A 21,271-nucleotide genomic window follows, 5' to 3' on the forward strand; every position below is an offset into this window, starting at 1 on the left:
AAAGACTTTTATTTTTAGAGAGGGCCTCTGGGCTGCAATTTGCTGGTTGGCAAGAGAGAGATGCTCTGTGAGATGGTGGTGAGGCAATGAAGCCGGCAGGATTTTCAAAGTAGAAAACAAAGAAGACACCCTGCGTTAAATGCACTGCTTTTCTGATCAAAACCATATATGAGTTCATTGCCAACATTCAGTTATTTGTCCCATGTGCACAATGGAAATTGATCCAGCAAATACAGTTGGTATTTGCCATTGTTTTTCTTGCTTGCAGTATGCAAACAATGCATACATTTATTCCCATTTGCATTGAGTTGTTGTTGTTGTTTTTTGCATTGAAGTGAATAGGGTGGAATAACATAATGACATCATTAGGTAACTTGTGCAATTAATTATTACAGTGGTACCTCGGGTTAAGTAATTAATTCGTTCCGGAGGTCCATACTTAACCTGAAACTGTTCTTAACCTGAAGCACCACTTAAGCTAATGGGGCCTCCTGCTGCTGCTGCGCCACCAAAGCACAATTTCAGTTCTCATCCTGAAGCAAAGTTCTTAACCTGAAGCACTATTTCTGGGTTAGCGGAGTCTGTAACCTGAAGCGTATGGAACCTGAAGCGTATGTAGCCCGAGATACCACTGAATTATTATGCAATTATTATTAGTGTTGTTATTGTTATTTATAAGAGAGAGAAAATCTCAATGTGGTTTACAACCTCGGACCTTAGGAGTTGTCTCCTATGGTTACAGGGGGGAGGAAGGCCCTGGGAGATGTAGTTCTTCTAGGGGTTGCTGCAGCAGCCTTTAAAACTACAATCTCATGGTTTCCCACAGCCAAGCATGTTGTGCTTCAGTGTGTCAGATGGGAAAGAAGAGGAGGGGAAATTGCTCCTTTCTCTCTCTTTGCAGACCTCTGCTGTTGCTCATGCCACTGGTTAAGGGAAAGGGAATGCATGGGGTTTTTTTGCAGGGTGCAGACGGGTGGGGATGATTTTTCAGAGCAGTGTCAGGTGGTTGAGATGAATAGGGTGGAGCTGTGAATTCTTCCATGGCTCAGATTTGGATATCGCTTCTTTTCTATCTATCTTTTAGGCAGGGTTTTACAGACCCCTGAAAGTTGCTTTCTGAGCCTTGCTCAGTGGAACTGTGCTAACATAGCTATTGTTTAGCCAATTTAAGAAGCCATTGCTAGAGTCTCCTCTCTCTCCACTGACTGCATCTCTCTCTCTTAGCCTCCCTGAGCTTGTTTCTGCTGATCTTCACATCCATTTACAATCAAAGCTCCCCAAGTCTAACTTGCTGAAAACATAGCTCCTGCTGAGTCACTTTCATGTATACTGGGATCCCCCATCTGGTGACTTCAAAGTTCACCACACCATAGGGGAGAAATATTTTCATCTGAATTCCTGTTCAACAAGAAGGTATTCAGATTCCCACTCCTGTTCCTTGTTGCAATTTCTTTCTTGAAAAGCATTGCTAAAAAGAAAGTGGTTTTGGAACCAGAGTGTCAAACGGGTTAACAAACTGAGAACTGCAATTATATTTAGGGCAGATTACACATTTCTTTTATGAGCAAATGTAGTTAAGCATCATTGTGGAAGGTTCATTGTCAAACATGCAGGATTGCTATACTCCAGCACTGAAACATGAGCCAAAAGGATATCGTCTAAATGACGATCTAATTATAGAGAACAGCATATTAATTTAGGCCTTTCATATTTCTCTAATCATGAAATTGCCCCATCGTTTGTGAAGGGTGGCTTTGAGTTGCCCCCTCAAAATACAAAGAAGCAGGGACTAGATTCTTTGTGCTTGAATTGAGGTTAAAGGGACAAAGAGAGAACATATACAAGAACTGACACCTGAATGTTTCAAATGTACATTTTATTTGCAAGTTTAGGAATCATAGAATTGTAGTTAGAAGGAACTCCAAGGGTCATCTAGTCCAACCTCCTGGATTCTCTACAGTGGTACCTCAGGTTAAGTACTTAATTCGTTCCGGAGGTCCATTCTTAACCTGAAACTGTTCTTAACCTGAAGCACCACTTTAGCTAATGGAGCCTCCTGCTGCTGCCACTCCGCCAGAGCACAATTTCTGTTCTCATCCTGAAGCAAAGTTCTTAACCCGAGGTATTTCTGGGTTAGCGGAGTCTGTAACCTGAAGTGTATGTAACCTGAAGCATATGTAACCTGAGGTACCACTGTATTAATAATCTATGACAGATGACCATCAAACCTCTGCTTAAAGACCTCCAAGGAAGAAGAGTCCACCACCTCCAGAGGAAGACAGATCCACTGTTGAACAACTCTTATTAGAAATTTCTTCCTGATATTTTGTCAGAATCTCATTTCTTGTAACTTGGAGCAATTGGTTTGCTCCATCTTCCACATGATAGCCCTTGAGATATTTGAATATAGCTATCACATCTCCTCTCGGTCTCCTCTTTTCCAGGCTAAACACAAGTGTTCCTCGTAAGGCTTGGTTTCCAGACCCTTGATCATCTTGGTTGCCCTCCTCTGCACACATTCCAACTTGTCCATATCCTTCTTAAATTGTGGCGCCCAGAACTGGACACAGTATTCCAGGTGTGGTCTGACCAAGGCAGAATAGAGTGACACTCCCAGTGTTTCCATCACCTTGACTGCTAACAGTGGTGTTCACAGTCCATCAACTGGAGGAAGGAAACTAGCTTAGGGGTCCCAGCATATTCCAAGAGTAGTACCGTACTTTTCGTCCTATAGGGCGCACCGGCCCATTGGACGCACCTGGGTTTTTTTTGGGGAAATGAATTAAAAAAAATTATTCCCCCCCCCCGGCTGCCACTCCAAGCCTTGTGCTCACCTGCCCGAAGCACAGGGCACCCTCCGGAGGGCTCCCCGTGCTTCGGGCGACAGGCTGCCGCCCCAAGCCTCGCGCACCCGGCGGGACCTCCTGCCAGGTGCGCAAGGCTTGCAGACACTCGCGGGGGCTGCAGGCTGCTGCCCGCAAGCCTTGTGATCCCGCAGGAACTCCCACCGCAAGCCTTGTGTGCGCACCAATGCCTCTCGCTCTCCAGGCTTCAGCGAAAGCCTGCATTCGCCCCATAGGACGCACACACACACACTTCCCCTTCATTTTTGGAGGGGAAAAAGTGCGTCCTATGGGGCGAAAAATATGGTATATGTCAAACTCAGGGGCTAAATGTGTCCCCTAGGCCTCTCCCTTTGGGCTCTCTCTAGGTCACACCCACTTCCCAGCCACACCCCCTCCCCTGGCCACACCTCCATCTGTCTCGCTTTGCATCCTCCTTGAGTGTTTTGGTCTGTCTAGAATGTGGAACTCTTGATGATGCCTCTTGCTTGTCTGGATGGAGACTGGAAAAGGGAAACTTTTATACAAAGGTAAATTTACACCTGTTGCTCTACCCACCTTTGCCTGCGGCCTCACAAGCTGGTGGTGCATGGTCTCAGAAGAGGATGCATCCCTCTGGCCGAAAAAGGTTCCCCGCCTTGGGTATAATAATAATAATTAATAATAATAATAATAATAATAATATTTGTATTTATACCCCGCCCTCCCCGGCCAGAGCTGGGCTCAGGGTGGCTAGCATCAATAAAATCTCATTAAAAACATAATAAGAAAAAAAGAAAAAGAAAAAACAATTAAATGCAGGTTAAAATGCAATTTAAAATGCAGCCTCATTTTAAAATTCATAGGGGGAGGGAAACATAAGGGTCAGATTGAGTCCAAACCAAAGGCCAGGTGGAACAGCTCTGTCTTGCAGGCCCTGCGGAAAGATGTCAAGTCCTGCAGGTTCTGGTCTCTTGTGACAGAGAGTTCCACCAAGTTGGGGCCAGTACTGAAAAGGCCCTGGCCCTAGCTGAGACCAATTTAACCACCTTGTGACCTTCAGAATGTTGTCATTTGTGGACCTTAAGGTCCTCCGTGGGGCATACCAGGAGAGGCGGTCCTGTAGGTATGTGGGTCCTTGGCCGCATAGAGCTTTAAAGGTACCCATCCTTCTCACTTCCATGAAGAAGAGAGGGTGGCAAGAGCACCAGCCCACAAAGTCGGCTGGCCCCAGAGCCCTTACCTTCAAGAAGCTCCCCTGAAGGAATGCATTTTTCTGGTTTTCCACAGCCCCAGCACCTAATCAATAGCCAGTTGTGACCCGTGGGTTGAGAGCAAGACCCATCCAAGGAAAAGAAACATAACTGTGTCTCCATACACACCACACATTTAAAGCACCCCCCAAAAAATCTAGGAATTGTTGTTTATCCCCAAAGAGCTACAATGCCCAGCACACTTAACAAACTATAGCTCACATAATTATTTAAGGGTGTGTGTGCACTTTAAATGTAAAGCGAGTGAGCAGTCTGGATTTGCTATAAAATAAGGCAAAAAACAAAACAAAAACCCAAAGCAAATCTAGCTTTGTGAGGAATGTGGGTAAAATCAAGAATGCAAGCTAAATTCCTTCCCAGCCCCATCAATCAGCAACTGACAAGTAAACTATGACAAGCACCTGCTTTTACATACAAAATTGTCTTTAATATATGGAATTACTTTTGTTTGCATGGACTTGTCTGTCTATCTGGAATTGTCTTTCATCATTTTTACATAAGGAATTGTCTATTATTATTATTATTATTATTATTATTATTATTATTATTAGTGCCTAGACCATGGAAGCACTTTGAGATGTTTTATCGGAAGCAATTCATAAATGGAATCAAATAAATAAGAATCAGAAATCAAGATAACAAACTTTTTATAAAAGAATGGAAATGGTTAATTGAATATTTACAGATAAATTGTAAACAGATAAGAACATTGGCAGGATTACTGTCATAACCTGCAGTTTGATAAGAATATATATTTAAAGTAGATGAATAAATGAGCAAATTAAGTTAATTTGGATATGCAGAAGATATTAAAAACAAATTTAAGGAACTGCAGAAAGAGGGGGAAGGAAATCAAGTTTTGAAATGTTAAAATGACTGTAAAATTAGTGAAATGTATAAACCTGAAAATAATAATAATAATAATAATAATAATAATAATAATAATAATAATAATTTATTTATCCCCCACCCATCTGGCTGGGTTTCCCCAGCTACTCTGGGTGGCTTCCAACAAAGATTAAAAATACATTAAAATGTCACACATTAAAAACTTCACTGAATGATATGAATCAAATAAAAATAATGTAGCATTGGATAAGTTCACCAGAAAGGCAGGGCAGGCTGGCCAGAAATCTACTGGCTGGTGTCTTAGTGAACCAGACATGGAAGTTCCCTTTTGGGTCCACTCCTAGCCTATTCTGAGTCAAGTGGTATGGGGTGTGTGGTACAGCCTAGCCAGACCACAGAGGCCCATGCTGAGCACACCAGCATCTGTTCACCAGCCTGCACATAGGCTGCCGCAAGAGGCAGAACTGTTGCTACTGTGTAGGGATGGTGAAAAATGCAATTCAGTTCATGCTTGGAGCCAAACCTACCTAATCTGGGAAACAACACTGAAACTGAAACAACAGATACCCTTTGAAATTCACACTTCCTTTTGGGAATTACAGTGGTACCTCGGGTTACATACGCTTCAGGTTACATATGCTTCAGGTTACAGACTCCGCTAACCCAGAAATAGTGCTTCAGGTTAAGAACTTTGCTTCAGGATGAGAACAGAAATCATGTTCCGGCGGCAGCAGGAGGCCCCATTAGCTAAAGTGGTGCTTCAGGTTAAGAACAGTTTCAGGTTAAGAACGGACCTCCGGAACGAATTAAGTACTTAACCCGAGGTACCACTGTATAGGGACAGAATGACCCAAACTGCACTGAAACTTATTCATGTCTGCTACTACAGCAGCAAGAATGTTACTTGCCCAAAAATGGAAAGAGGAAGAAGCCCCAGCAAAAGAAGAATGGATGCAAAAACTTAGGGAATATGCAGAAATGGCAAAATTTACCAGAAAAAGAAATCAAGATAACAAACTTTTTTATAAAAGAATGGAAATGGGTTTATTGCATATTTACAAACAAATTGTAAACAGATAAGAACACTGGCAGGATTATTGTAATAACCTGCAGTTTCGTAAGAGAATATATTTAAAGTAGATGAATAAACAAACAAATTAAGTTAATTTGGATATGCAGAAAATATTAAAAATAAATTAAGGAACCACAGAAAGAGGGGGAAGGAAGTCAAGTTTTGAAATGTTAAAATGACTGTAAAATCATTGAAATGCGTAAACCTGAAAAAATACATATATAATGAAATTTGCACTTCTGGAAATTTTGCAATGCAGCTCGGCGTTTTGTGCAAAAATGCATATACTGTACTAAGGTTATGCATTATATGAAGGTTATCCATTTTAAAAGGGCATTTTATTGCTTTGTTATTTTGGTTGAATAAGCTTGAGCTGTGTTTTCTCCCTCTTTCTACTGCAGCCATAATTCACAGATCTGCACAAAAGGCTTTCAGGTGGTACAATCTGCCTTGTCTTATTCTCACCTCCTAGTTTAGAAATGAAGTATAGCTTGGTGGGGCACACCAGAAGGTCTTTAGGCTAACCACTCCTCATGTTGTAAAACTGCTCCTTAGCTATACCACATCAAAGAGTGTGTGTGTAGTGATTCTAGTGCATTTTTCTTTTTAACCCAAAGTTGCTGGGATATTGGTTTTCACACAAACCATCAGCAGCATGTTCACATTGCCGCAACTTCATAGAATTGTACTTCCAGTTTGTTTCCCCCATTATGTTACTGATGCATGCATCTGTGCAAAATATTATTTTTAAAAAATGTATATACACACCTTTTGTACTTTTGTACCTTGGTAAATGCCACACACATGAAAGAGTTGATACAGCCATGTGTACAATCACATCTGCATTGCCTTTTATGTGATGTTTTATTCAGGGATTTTTTTTCAGCTGGATCACACTGGAACTTAGTTTCAGCACCTCTCAGCTAGGTGCTATTGCCATTATAAGAGATCAAGGGAGGCATTCATACTGAGTTCTGGCACCTTTTTCTCTAGAAAAATGGCACTGGTTTTATCAATACACACACGGTTGCATTAAGATTGCGTTTATTATAGTATTATAGTATTTTATAAATGTGGGCATGCGTGCATGGGAGAAAGTATAAAAGAAGGAACAGAACGCTGTGTCAAACTGTGTACAAAATGCAGAAATGAAAAGTTGGAATAATGGGGAATTGCTAATGCAAACGTTTTACTTTGGAAACATGGCAGATAATTTAGAACTTAAAATCCCAGCAGTAAAACTCACAATGAGAAGAATCTGAAATCTTAATCTTGCTGCACAGACCCTGTGATTTTCACTAGATTTCCATGAATTCTTTCTGGGGGCTTTTCATTCCTGATGGTGTGAACTAGGCAGAAGTTTTTTAAAATCTGAAAGAGATTTCTACCCTTCCCTTTCCTTTCGCTCTGCTTACATGACTAATATATCACTACGCGAGACAGCAGTGTGGCATGCTAATCTTAAAAGTCAGCTGCTCATATAAACAAATCCATTAGCTGTTGAAGCCAATTATATGAGCCATCAGAAAGAATTGAGCATTGCAGTTAAATGATGGACTTGTAAAGATTAAATGCACAGAACACTAAATCTCATCGAGTGGTGGTTTGAAGTAGTCAAAACAGTTCACATTTCTTGTATTTCTGGAGAAAAGAAAAAGGAGCAAAAACAGCTAAAATCTCAGACCAATGGATGGAAATGACAGCAGTTTCAGTTTCCTTATGTTTGAAATGTTTCACAAAGACTGATGGCATCACAGAATGAAAAAAGGCTGGAAAAACAATCACACCCCCAAACCTAAAATGGCCTGACCTTTCATTCATCAGGCTTAAAGTCCAGGTGGTGAAATTCTGCTGTGATTACAGTAAAGGTTGAAAAAAATGGATGAACGGATGTAAAGATCAAGGTTCATGGTATATAGGCTTCTCTTACTGGAATTACAAGTAGCCTCTGCCTTGAGGGCAAGAGGAAGAGCAGAGCTGTTTCCCAGTTGTCGGTGTTTATATTACATTTTTAAGGATTTGCCTTGAGAGAGTCTTTAAACCTCTTTTGTTGACCACCAGCATTAAGCTTTCCATTTTTATGTTCAGAATAGAGTAGTTGTTTTGGAAGATGATAATCAGGCATCCACACAACATGATCAGTCCAACGAAGTTGATGTTGAAGAATCATTGCTTTCACACTGGTGATCTTTGCTTCCTCCAGTACACTGGTATTAGTTCGCTTGCCTTCCCAAGTGATGTGCAAAATTTTTCGGAGACACCGTTGATGGAATCTTTCAAGGAGCTGGAGATGGCCTTTATAAGTGGTCCATGTTTCACAAGCATACAGCATATAGTACAATAGCCTTGTAAACAAGCATTTTGGTTTCCCTGTGAATGTCCCAGTCCTCAAACACTCTGCACCTCAATCATGAGAAATCTGCACTCACAGAGCTCAGGTGATGCTGGATCTCAGCATCAATGCATTACAAAGATGCCCGCAAATGTGACATGAAGACTGGCAACATTAACCCCACCATGTGGGAATCCACTGCAGACAACCATAGTGTCCAGAGATAGACACCCAGGTTGCGTATCCGCAGCAGTGACTAGAGGACTGGGAAGAGTGCAGAGAGAAGAAACACCATGTGTATCTGCAGCAGCAGAACCAGATGTCTCCATCTGCCCCAGCAGCAAAAAAACATGTCTCTCCTTATTGATCTCTTCCGCCTCAACAGGCTCTGTTTGTTTGACTTCACCCCCAAAGTTGCACTCCTCCATTGTCTCCCAAGACAGACAGATGCCAACACCAACTGATGCTAATCATATTTTTGTGAGCTGATGGGTTTCATCTTCTTTCTTGTTTTCTTTCCTGTAATAAATTTGCATTAAAAACCATTAATAACAATAAAAAACTGAGCCATGTTCACTCCCAGCACTGCAGCAGCAGAAGGAGCAAAGTTGCCACAGTATTCTCCCACTGGACCAGCATGCTTGCTTCTCTGTGCCAAGCCACAATGAACGAAGCTTTTCTGTCAGTGCTGTCTGAAAACATTTTGCTGCCTAAAGCGGAATCCAAATCCTTAGTACCTCTCTGAGTCATTCCCCAGCTGGAGTCCCTACTTTAAGAACTTTTGCTGTACCATTCGGACACCTATATCTGCCCTCATCTATCCTTCTGCCCATGGAAGCCAACTCCAAGGGGCTGAGATCCCTTTGGTTCCTCCAATAAAATATTTGAGGGTGCTGGGTCCCCCCCCAAAGTTGATAGCATTGCCATTCAAATAGTGTGTGTATGTTGCATCATGCGATTGATTATGCAGGTCAGGGCTTACCTGCCCCCCATATTTTATTCAAGTTCACACCCCTGTCCCTGTCCCTTATTGCAACCTGACCAGGACCAGTCCAAGACATTTTGCTGGGCAGCAAATACCCCAACCAAGACACACAGAGACCAAAGCCAAACGGATTATTTTGGCACCTGAGGCACAAAATTCCACAAGCCCTTCTCCCTGACGGAATTATTATTCTATTTTCAAACAAAATAACTAACACTTTGTTGCCATTTCCTGACTCCCAAAAATCAGCTGCCTGAGGGAGCTGCTTCAGTTTGTCTAATGGTAAGATCAACCCTGAATGAAACAGGTCACATCTCCCTGCTGTTTGGCCTGGTCAGGCCGGCTTCCCGTACTGTTCCAACATCCTGAGGTGATAATGCAGCCAGATTGTCGTTGTAATTAAAGTTTGCTGGTGAAGAAAAATGTGAAGGCCTGTGCTAAGCTGAATACTTTCTCTTAGGATTCAGAAAGGGGACATAGGCAGATTTTTCTGTCTCAGTCTCATATTCCTCACCAGCAATGTATTTTCATTGATCTGTTACCATTTCCTCCCTAGTATGTAAGGGTATTTTGTTCATATAACCTGTTGTTGTTAATAATAATATTTTATACCCTGCCCGTCTCGCTGGGTTTCCCCAGCCACTCTGGGTGGCTCCCAGCAGAATTAACAACAACAAAAAAACATCAAAAATCAAAAACTTCCCTAAAGAGGGCTGTCTTCAGATGTCTTCTAAAAGTCAGATAGTTTTTTATTTCCTTAACATCTGATGGGAGGGTGTTCCACAGGGCGGGCGCCACCACTGAGAAGGCCCTCTGCCTGGTTCCCTGCAACCTCACCTCTTGCAGTGAGGGAACCGCCAGAAGGCCCTCGGAGCTGGACCTCAGTGTCTGTTGGGTTCTTTTTGAGAAAGGAAAATTTCTGTGACTACAACTACTACGACAACAACGACTACTACTAATAAAAATAATGGCATCTGCTTTGAAGGACATTCTATCCCGGGCACTTTTTGTGTTGGAATTTGTATGACTAGTATATGGTTTAGTCATTAGGGACTTGAGCTCCATTTGCACTATACATAAAAGGAGGGATTCCACATTGTGCTACGACAATCATTCCATCATGGCAAGCATTTTGGCTTGACGGGCAGAATGATAATCTGTCCCATCCCCCTGTGCCCTGTTCCAGTACTTCTCCCAGCCCCTCTAAGCCAGTTTCGGGGTGTGTGTGTGTAGGGGACAGACAGGAGGAAGAGGATGGAAAGCCCATTGCAGAAGCAGAAGTCCCTGCACAGAGCTTCTGCTGATGGGACTCGTTTGTTGAATCCTGTCTTCAAAGCAGTGTCATGCCACTTTAAACAGTCATGGCTTCCCCCAAAGTACTCTAGGAACTATAGTTTATTAAGGATGTTGAGAGCTGTTCCCCTCACAGAGCTACAATTCACTGAATTCCCTGGGAAGAGGAACTGTCTGTGAGGGTAATCAGGGTCTTCCAATAACACTCAGCACACTTAACAAACTGCAGTTCCCATTATTCTTTTTATATGGAGTTTCCTGTTGCTGTGTAATTGTGTGTGTGCTTTGCTTCATTTTCCTCCTCTATAGTCACTAAAACTACACAAAATAAGCATGCAAGTACCAGAGCAAGTGGAAATGGACCACTTCCGTGGAATATTGTGTTACACCGTCAGGATGACAAAGCTGATAAGAGTCGAATACAGAATACAAGTTCATACATTCCTCCTCCACCTAGCCTTCTCCTTTTCCTTTTCAACCATATTCTTGGGTGAAACTTTCTTGTTTCTGAGACAGCTCAGAGGGAAAAAAAATATTCTCTCACCCCCTCACATGTGGCAATTAGCTCTGGGATTTAACTAACAATCCCACAGAAGTGATTGCATGTTTGATGGGTATCTTGGTTGCCAGCAGCAAACTCAGAATCCATTTTGGTCAGACTTGCATGGCTTTTGGTGTCGCTTGGCAGCAGAATGTCTTTTGCACATCAAAGAAGCAGCAGTGCATAAATTCCAGCGGCTGTAACTGTAGGCTGTTATTCTGCGAAAAGTGCCGGTGTCCCTGTGCAGCAGTGAGGATTAGTTCATGGGAACAAACCGGCCTCTGCACATGGGATGGCTCATTTGCATGTGGTCCTGCATGAGCAAAAGGGTGCTCTGTGGAGGTGGGGGAGATGTCCAGCATGATGTTTTTGATCCCAAAAACCTGCTTCTCTTCATATTTCTTCTTCCCAGCCAGAGTCAGCACAGCCAAACTTGACATTAGCTTGGGACTAAAATACTTAAAATATGTCTTCTAGAGAGGCTTCTTACCTGTTGCCCTTACATTTATATTTGCTTGCTGCTAAAATCTAGTGTCGATTTCAGGGTGTTTGGAAAAATAAGCCATGGCTTACTATTTTAAAAAAATGGGACGTGGGTGGTGCTTTGATCAAATCACTGAGCCTACTAGGGCTTGCCAATCAGAAGGTCGGCAGTTTGAATCCCCGCGACGAGGTGAGCTCCCGTTGCTGGGTACCAGTTCCTGCCAACCTAGCAGTTCAAAAGCACAAAGTGCAAGTAGATAAATAGGGACTCATTGTTAAAACCGTGTTAATGGAAGACAATCTTACTCAGCTACGAGTGATCGCCAAAGAAGAAGAAACAGTGTTTCCGTGCGCTGCTCTGGTTTCACCAGAAGCGGCTTGGTCATGCTGGCCACATGACCCAGAAAAACTGTCTGCAGACAAACGTCGGCTCCCTTGGCCAGTAAATCAAGGTGAGTGCCGTAACCCCAGAGTCATTCGGGACTGGACTTAACCGTCAGGGGTCCTTTTTCACTATTTAGTACTGCCATTACAGTATTGTTGGTTGGCCTAGTATATGCTGATGAACTCCATCTCCCATCATCCCTGACCATGGCCTATGCTAGCGAAGGGGTGATAGGATTTTGAGTCTAAGAACATTTAGAGGGCCATACATTCCCTAGAATCGTAGAGTTTGAAGGGACCGGAGGATCATCTTGTCCAACACCCTGCAATGCAGGGATATGCAGGAACATCATACGGGGACTGAACCTGCAACCTCAGTTTTTTCAGCACCATGCTCTCACCAACTGAGCTATCCATACTGTATGTTTCATTGCAGTTTATTTCAATGCGACTTTTTAGCCATAAAGTTAGATAACTAACAGTGCTGTCCTATGCAAGTTTGCTCAGAAATTCTCATTGGGGTTTAGTCTCGGGTACTGAGCTGTAGAACCTCATTTTAACTTAAGTCCATGAGTTTGACTAACCCTGGATCCAAGCTTATCTAAAATGTGACTGTAAGAGAATAAGGAACAACAAAGGCTTTGAGTTCTTGCTTTCATAATTTTATGTTTTGAACCGCCCTGAGATCTGCAGATGAAGGGTGGTATTATATCATCATCATCTCACTTATCCAGCAAGGCCCATCTGCACACTGGGTCAAGCTGCCCTGTGTAGATTCTCCTTCTGGATGAGACCCTGCATGCACCCAAGAATGCTGAATAGGGATATAAAGTCCACATCCAGCTGTGCTTGAGAGCACCTGGATGAAGCCCATTGACTAGCAACACATCTATGTATGTGCAGTGTTCTTCTGCTGAGTTTGGAGAGTGCTATGGTAAATTTCATTTGCAGCTTTAAAAAAAGCTTGACTTAAAATACTCCAAGCAGAAGCGACAGGAACAAGAGAGCTCGGTGCAGACAATAAACCAAAAGGATCTTTGGTGTAACTGCACTTTATTCACAGGGATTTGTTTTGCCCTAATGACTCCCAAAATGATGCTAATGAGAATCCTTAACACCATGGCTACGGAGCTCTCTATTTAACCCATGCTGTGGCAGTTCATGTGAAAAAGCAAATGAAACATTCACATGAACTGACACAGTATAAAGCAAGTGGCTATAATAAATTGGCTTCCTTCCTCTCTCCCAGGGCTTAGGCAAATGGATCACATTGTTGCTTGGAGTTCTATTATCGCTGCTGCTCCATCAACTGCATGATGTTCTCCCATGCTCAAAAATCCCAGCGAGGTGATTCAGTGGTCACTTGCGCGGGCTTAATTAAATGGGGCTCTATCTGTGCAAGTGGCCACTCTTTTTGGTCTTCTACATATTTGCTCTTACAAGGGACGCAGAGCAAAAATTTATCCATAAAGAATGGGAACATGGTCGGTCACATGCCTTACTTTACAGAAAACAGTCTTCTACTGTACTTGAAGGAATCCTTTGTATGAAGGGCAGTCTCGGAGGACAGTCCTCTGTTTGAAACTGACTGGCCCATGTCTGGTTTAAAGATAAAGAACCATAAAAGTGATATCTCAGGCCCTGAAGTTGCCCATCTACACTTAGCATTTGAGCAGCAGACTGCGTAGGCACACAGATCTCTGGTTCAATATTCCCCATTTTGGAGAGAGATATTTCTAATGACATTTGTTTCCAAAAATAACATCTATACATTAAAAATATTATATGCAAGCTGTTGCTCTCTTTCTCTCTCCCTCCTTGTCGGCAGTGCCAAGAGTTTCTGGAGTTTATAAGGCAGGCATAGGCAAACCCAGCCCTCCAGATGTTTTGGGACTACAACTCCCGTCACCCCTAGCTAACAGGGACCAGTGGCCAGGGATGATGGGAGTTGTAGTCCCAAAACATCTGGAGGACTGAGTTTGCCGATGCCTGTTCTAAGGGCATCTTGACATACTGAAGGCAGGGGGAAATAACCTCACTCCTAAGGCTTGAAAACACATTGGTGGTTCCATGGGAAGACGGTTCAGGAGTGGTGCACCATGACTGAACTTGCAGCACACATCTGCACCCTGAACATACCCAACAATTTCATCCTGACACCTCAGTGTTCTCGAGGTGGGGAAGAGCTCTGTTTGTAAATTATCTGAACTGAATGCATTAGGAGGCAGGATCATGTATCCCTTCAACAATTCCTGAATTTTCAGGGTTCCAATTTGTGTGAAGAGGATTCTTCATGCAGTTGTATACCCAGTGACATTTTAGATTACACTGAAAGTACACAATTTCATTCCCTTCCATCTATTAATTCATATAACAACTGAAAAGGCCTTATTGTTTTTTCCATCAAGCAAACATTCTGCCAATCACGATGCTGAAGTTTTTTTTAAAAAAACAGTAGACCTAGTCCTGAAGACCTCTAATGGAAAACATATGTAAATATTTTCCCTACCTTCTCCCACTGCAAATACAGAGCTGTAGTTGTGAAAGACAGAAGCACACGCTTTCATTGAGTCAGCTTAATATTTTATTTTTACTTATACCCCATTGTAAATAATCTCCTCCTCATCATTACGTTAGCAAAACAGGACCCTTTCAAACATGCGTGAAATAAAATCTATTGTGCATTTGCTGAAGCTATGGGAACACAGTGTGGTATTGTAAACACCAGTTGGTCATCTCCCTAGAAAATCTACTCTTGGTTATCGTCAATAACATTTGTGTTATTTTTTTTAAAAAACAGGATAATTTCTGAGGGCCTTGTCAGGCATTTGAAACCCATGCTTTTGTCTGGTTCTGACTTGCTATTTTCAAGTTGAAGAGCAATTGGGGAAACACCTACTCTGGTTCCCACCGTGTTTCAAAGGTGATAAAATCTTAACCAGAAAAAGAAAAAGGGAGAGACCCTAATCTTTGCTATTCCTCGAGGCTTTCAGTATTATGAAACTGAAGCCTATTTTCCCTCATCTGAGTATCTTCCTGAACCTGCTTGTCCGCCTAACTTTGGCTCCTGTCTGTGACCTTTTTCTTTCCACCCTTTTCTTCTGTGTGGTGTCTGAAGGACCTTTTGTTCTTCTGTCAAATCTTTCTCCTCAAACTTTTTAAAAAAGTATTTCCCCTCCATACCTCATGGTGCCTTCTCACTGATTATGAATCACACCTTTGCACTTGGATTTCTTTTGAGTGATACTAAAAGGCAGCCAACAATCCCCCCATTTGTCTCTGAACAGAATTTTTCTGAGATGTGAAGAAAAAAACCACCCATATGTCAAATATGATTAACTGCTTTTTCACAACAATTCCAATAAAAATAGACATTGTACAGGGACCAAATCCTTTTGGTTCCAGTATTCTGAACACTGAGAGCAAGGAGAGAGGGTCATAGATGGATCCTGTATGCCTTAAGTTTTATTTATTTAATGCATTGCATTTTAGAAACATTCTTTAACTCCAAGACCCCCAGAATTTAAAATAAAATATGGCATATAATCACGAAACCATCGGCTGAGCAGTAAAGAGCAGTAAATAGTTCAACAGGGAACAACCAGCAGCCAGCTCAGTAATCTCCAAAGGCCTGAAGAAGAAATAATGATGATGATGATGATAATAATAATAATAATAATAATAATAATAATAATAATAATAATAGAAATCTTCATTGCTATCTGGACAACAATACCATGAGGGGACAATTGTATCTCTACTGGGAAGAAACTCCACAACTGGGGTACCATAGTGGTGTTTTTGATGGCACCCTTATTTTTAAAAGGTTAAATACTGTTTTTAAAAAGCTGAATAGTGCAGCATGACTTGGCAAAAGAGAAACTTTGGGGAGTGGAGAAAAGCAGTTTTTAATGCTTGGAAAATGAAATAAAGCCAAAGGGGAAAAGATTGTATCTCCAAGTTGGCCCAATTTAAAAACTGTGGAAGGTTGTAAAACTGCAAACAACCACTCAAGTTCTTAGTCACTGATTCTTGTACTGAAATAAGTCTGCTGCTAACTGTATCTAGCCATGCATCTGTAAGAATACTGCCAGTGCAAGAACAGGATAGATTTTTAAAAGAGATTTGACAATCAATTGAAACTAAGGCTACCCACAGAGTTTCTCCGATCAGAATTACTGTAACAAGGTTACAGGGATCTTCCAGCTGAAGCATGGCCCTGTCCGAACTTGGTTCTGGGATCCCTTCATCATTGCAGGCAAGAACACAACCTGTTAAGAAGGGGAATGTAGTAAACATTTTGGGGGACCTCTCACCTTGAGAGAAGCCTCCCCCCCATGACTTACCTCAAGGGCTGGCCCTACCATTAGACAGAGTGAGATGGCTGCAGTGGGGAGGAGTTGTAAGACAGAGCAGTGTGTGCCATATAGCCTAGGGTTGCCATATGTCTGAAAATTTCCAGGATTCGGCTGTCAGAAACAGTGTCTGGGCAGAAATTGCTCTAAGTGCAGGTTTTGGTGAATTTCCTTAAAAATAACTCAAAAAATGTCTCTCAACAACTTTGCCCCCCAAAAGCTCCAATACAGCCTGCCCTGTGTCCCTTAAACTAGTGCAGTGACATAGTCTCCAACTGCCCCAAAATGCCGGGAACATCACGAAAACCCTTAAGCCATCATGGCTTCCCAAGCAGAGTCTTGAATTCCCATCTTTGTTAAGGCATGGTAACCGGAAATGGCTGCACACTGGTAGAAGCAGGGAGAGGAGATAATTGCTGACTGAAGGAAGAGTCTTGTGCTGGGTCTGAGAGAGGGAGCCAGGCTGGTGGGCTGGCCGACCTGTGGCATAGCCATTTCTGTATACATTTCCCTTTTTAAAAAGGGAAATTCTCTTATTCCGAATAGGATTCCTCGCAAGAAAAGGGAAAAGTTGACAACTATGGGCATAGCAGCAGGAGGAGTAGCAGCAGCAGGAAGAGGAGGAGAAGGAAGAGGGAATTAGGCAACAGGGTTACCATTCCCACCATGGGAGGCTGCAACTCTCCAGCTTGGCAGGCCCCCAGCCAGTTGGTTGTGCCAAATAAGAACAAGGAGGAGAAAATAAGCCAAGTCAAGCTTCAAGAGAAGGTGGTGGCTGGAGAAGCAGGCCCTAGGGGTGGTGGGGAAGGGTGTAGCTGGCAGGGTGCAGACAGCTCTGTGGGGGACTGGAGTTTGAAGGGTGGTGGGGCAAGGAGATTATGGGGGTCAAGGGTGGGCGCTGGAGCTAGCTGGACTTTGGCAGGGGGGCTTGTCCGTATCATAAACACTTTAATGAATATCTTAAAATATACTTTTTTAAAGCCCTCACCCCCCCAGCAGTGATACTGATGTAGAATAGAACGGCCCTGTTTTCATCTGAGGAATATTGGGGGGTATGCAGTGATGAAGTGCAGTGCAGTGATGAAGTAAGAGTCAACGGTGAGTGTGGTTGGCTTTTGCATGTGGAATGGAGGTAGAGGGCGCCATCTTGAATTCAGAAAATGTTCTGAATTGGTTTTGCTCACCTTATGAACAATAGAAAGGAAAAGGCATTCTCACTATAAAGTTAGGAATGACTGTGTCATCAGCAGCAAAGGGGCCAATTCTCTCCCTCCTCTTCGCATGTTTGAAAGTTCGAGCTGTAAATGGCAAACACATTTCAGATGTTGTCCTCATTTGGTAGACATCTCTCTGCTCTACTATAAACAGTAGATCAAAACTAGTTTCTGTTACAGAGCTTTGTGTACTTCATCAGTAATGCATCTTTATACCGCAGTCCTGTCCTGTTTACATTTAAATGTACAGCAGAACGCTGCAATTTAATTCTATTTAATTGTCATTCTCTAAAAAATAAAGGGGGGGGGGAACGATGCAAGAAATCGGAGCAAATCTTGTTATCCGCCAAGATAACATTACTTGGATAACAGATGTCAAATGGATCTGAAGAGAAATCAAAATAGCTACCGACAATACTTCAACTTTTTTACTTGTCATATGGAGAATAAATCAGGGAACAATAAATTATGCAATGTCTTGAAGGCAGCTCTCTAAATGTCTCTTGACTCTAAATGCTAGGTATTAGGTTTGGAAGTAAATGTGATTTATGGTACTGTTGTTGATATGCAGTCAGGGACCTAACCGCCGGGCCTTGCCGTCTCTGCTTCAGTCAAAGCTGACTCTTTGAAGTCCAGAGTAGTTTGTGCCCACACTTTCCCTTTTCCTCACGCAAAAAGACACCTCTGCATTTAAAGTGGTCACAGGAGTGTTTTGCTCCAGAGTCCGCGGCACAGTGTGCAAGTTGTGTTCTGTTTGGAAGTCGCAGCCAGTGGAAAATGCTGTGGCTTCTTTGCTAAGTACCCATGCATACTGTGACCCCATTCAGTCAGTAATCTGAGAACGTACACTGATCCTTCTGTGTCGAGCTTCCTCCTTGGGGCCTGATCCAAAGATTATAGTACCGTGTGGTTGCAAAACATATTGAGGCACCCTTGTGATGAACCAGAAACAATTTATCAGCATACTTGCCTTTTATAAGGTTGCATCCAATGTTGCAGAAAGCGGGGCTCCATTTGTCCATGTTCCTCTCCTCTTGTACTATCCCCTCCAGATCTGACCTGGAGGGTCTCTCAACCTTCTGGAGCAGATTTCTGACAATTGGGCATGTTTGCCGGGGCTGGAGGGAACTGGAAGGCCATCCACATCTGGAGGACACCAGTTGGGTGCATGAAAATATTTTTTAAAAACCAAGTACAGATTGGAAATTCCTGGAGAAGTTAACCTTTCTCTCCAGCTGTGTGAACAGCAGAACAACCACTAAGACTCCCCAGTACTTGTTTAGGACCTTGTTTCCAATTGTCCTTTTTGCATCTGGTCCAGCCCACCACTGGTGTGTGGGCCCTGGAAAGTCATTCATGCAGAAATGTTGTCCTTGGGCTAAAAATATTTCTCCATCCTTGATGTAGACCGTAAGAAGGCAGATGGACCAATGGATTGGTTCAGTGTAAAGCAGCTTTGGGCATCTCTATTGTCAGAAAAGAGGAGGGGGGAATTGCATAACCTAACAGCAAGCAGCAAATATGAGAATCATATGCAACAATTTTTATTGTCCTGGTATAAGCCATTTGGAAAATAATACACCATTTGTTCTTACTTATGTCAGGTTGGCAGCCCCCTCGCTATGGCCTTAGTTGCCTATTTGTCAACATTTGGCTTAAGAAATAGCTAAGAACGCAAAGGGAGCTATAAAAACTATTGTTTAAGGCCTGCCATATTTGGGCGCATCACCATTTTATCATATAAAATGCAAGTCAGAGTTAATAATTCCCCTCGTTTTCTGTGATTAAAAATAAAATAAAATCCATAAATGATTTGGACTCACAGAACAATGGAATGAATGCAGAGAAGCTAGGCTAGGCGTACCTCCAAGCTCTTAGCTAAAAGGATGAACACATGTACAGATGACCCTCTTATAAGCATTCAGTGAATGTGTGAAGACAATGGGAATGCATCCGCAAGCCATTCTGCCTTGCCACACATTTAGTGTGGCCTGATCCAAGTGAACAGGAACCCTGAGTGGGTGTGGAAGTGGGAATGAGCAATAAACTCAAACATCCTCTCCTATTCATCTCCTTCCCTCCTTTTCTCATGTGCCCAATAAACTTCCTGGTTTGTTAATAAAGCACAGTTTCGCCCTGACTCTGAAACGTTTTGACAAACTGACTTCAGCTCCATACAAACCAGGATTACAAACTGGGATCAAATCATGGGAAGCCTTCTTTGATGTCAAGCATGTGAGAAGAGGAGGACATGAGTGTTTGACCTTGTGTGTTCACACACTGTTGAACTGACAACATTCAGTCAGAACCCCGTGTGAGGAATGGGAGTGGCAGTAGGTGTGTCTGGAAGGTAAGCAGAGTGGAATGAAAGTGGGAGGCAGAGGAAGGGCAGTGAAGACATGGACATTGGGACCTGTGGGAGAATGAAAGAGTCATGTTCCAGGCTGTAGGTCCCAACAGAGAGAGATGGAACAGAGTGGAAAGATCTGAGATTATATTTAATTTCTTTTTAAAGTCTAAAGTATGGTGTTTCTTGCTTTGGGGCTACTATTCTGTGAACCACCCTGAGATGGTATATAAATTCAAGAAATAATAAGAATAATAATTTTAACTCATATGTGAATTTATGCAAAAATTATTGGCTCATTGACTGACGCTCATATAGTTAATCAACTATTTATTTTAATCTGGTGACAGCTTTACAAATCACACAACTGCAAATGAAACGAATAATGGGTTGCAGCCAATGTTCGTCATACTCAGAGTAGACCCTTTGAACTTATTGCCCATGGCAACTTAAGTTCATTCATTTCAGCGGGTCCACTCTCAATAAAACTTAAAGGAATACAACCCAATATTGTTTTGGGCTAGTTAGGAAATAGTTATGGAATTTATTTTTTAAAAAGGTAAAGAACCCCTGACAGTTAACTCCAGTCACATACGACTCTGGGGTTGCCGCACTCATCTCACTTTACAGGCCGAGGGAGCCGGCGTTTGTTCACAGACAGTGGCCACATGACCCGGAAGCTGTGTGCGGACAAACGCCGGCTCCCTTCTCCAGTAAAGCGAGATGAGTGCTGCAACCCCAGAGTCATTCGCAACTGGACCTAACGGTCAGGGGTCCCTTTACCTTTATACTGAGCATAAATGTAGGCATTATATATATTCTTTTCTGAGTTTTGTATCTGGATGAAGTTTTAAATAAAGACAGAGGAAATTGGGGTTTTATTTCTTTATTTATTTATCTAGACTAGCATAAAAAAATAATAATCCTGCCATGACCAAATAGCGTTCATTTCCTATAGAATTTGCAATGGTTGCTGTCTTAACTGTGACTAATATTCATTGGTCTCAGTAGACATATTCTGTATGATTGCATTTGAAAAGCATTCTTTTGCAAAGGGAATAAAACAAAAACAACCCCCTCCCAAAAGCCTATCAGAATTCAGTTTGCTAGGACAAGGAACCTTTAAAAATAAGAATAAAAAAATGTATCTAATCAGATGCAATCGCTGCATTAAAATGAAGAATTCCACGCCACTCCAAGTTCCAAAGACCCCTTGCTTTAACCCTGCTGAAATATAAGCCGCTGGTGGTAGGTCGTATTGTTCCACAGCAAACCTTACAGGCTCATTCCAGCGAACATCAGCTTCCAATTAAAAAAAGG

At 42.4% G+C, this 21,271-nt stretch overlaps 1 long non-coding RNA gene across 2 annotated transcripts in view; it reads right to left on the minus strand.

Moving 5' to 3' along the window:
- Window positions 1–14,643: 14,643 nt before the first annotated feature.
- The window catches only part of LOC309529744, a 28,029-nt gene continuing 21,401 nt past the window's right edge, over window positions 14,644–21,271 (minus strand). For both annotated transcript variants that reach the window (XR_014218401.1, XR_014218402.1), the window contains exons 3-4: window positions 17,609–17,688; window positions 14,644–15,666 (exon numbers count right to left, since the gene is read on the minus strand). This is a non-coding gene — a long non-coding RNA (uncharacterized lncRNA). The remainder of the gene's footprint in view (window positions 15,667–17,608; window positions 17,689–21,271) is intronic.

Source organism: Podarcis vaucheri (genome assembly GCF_965113315.1).
Source record: "Podarcis vaucheri genome assembly, chromosome: 3".
NCBI classification, from domain to species: domain Eukaryota; kingdom Metazoa; phylum Chordata; class Lepidosauria; order Squamata; family Lacertidae; genus Podarcis; species Podarcis vaucheri.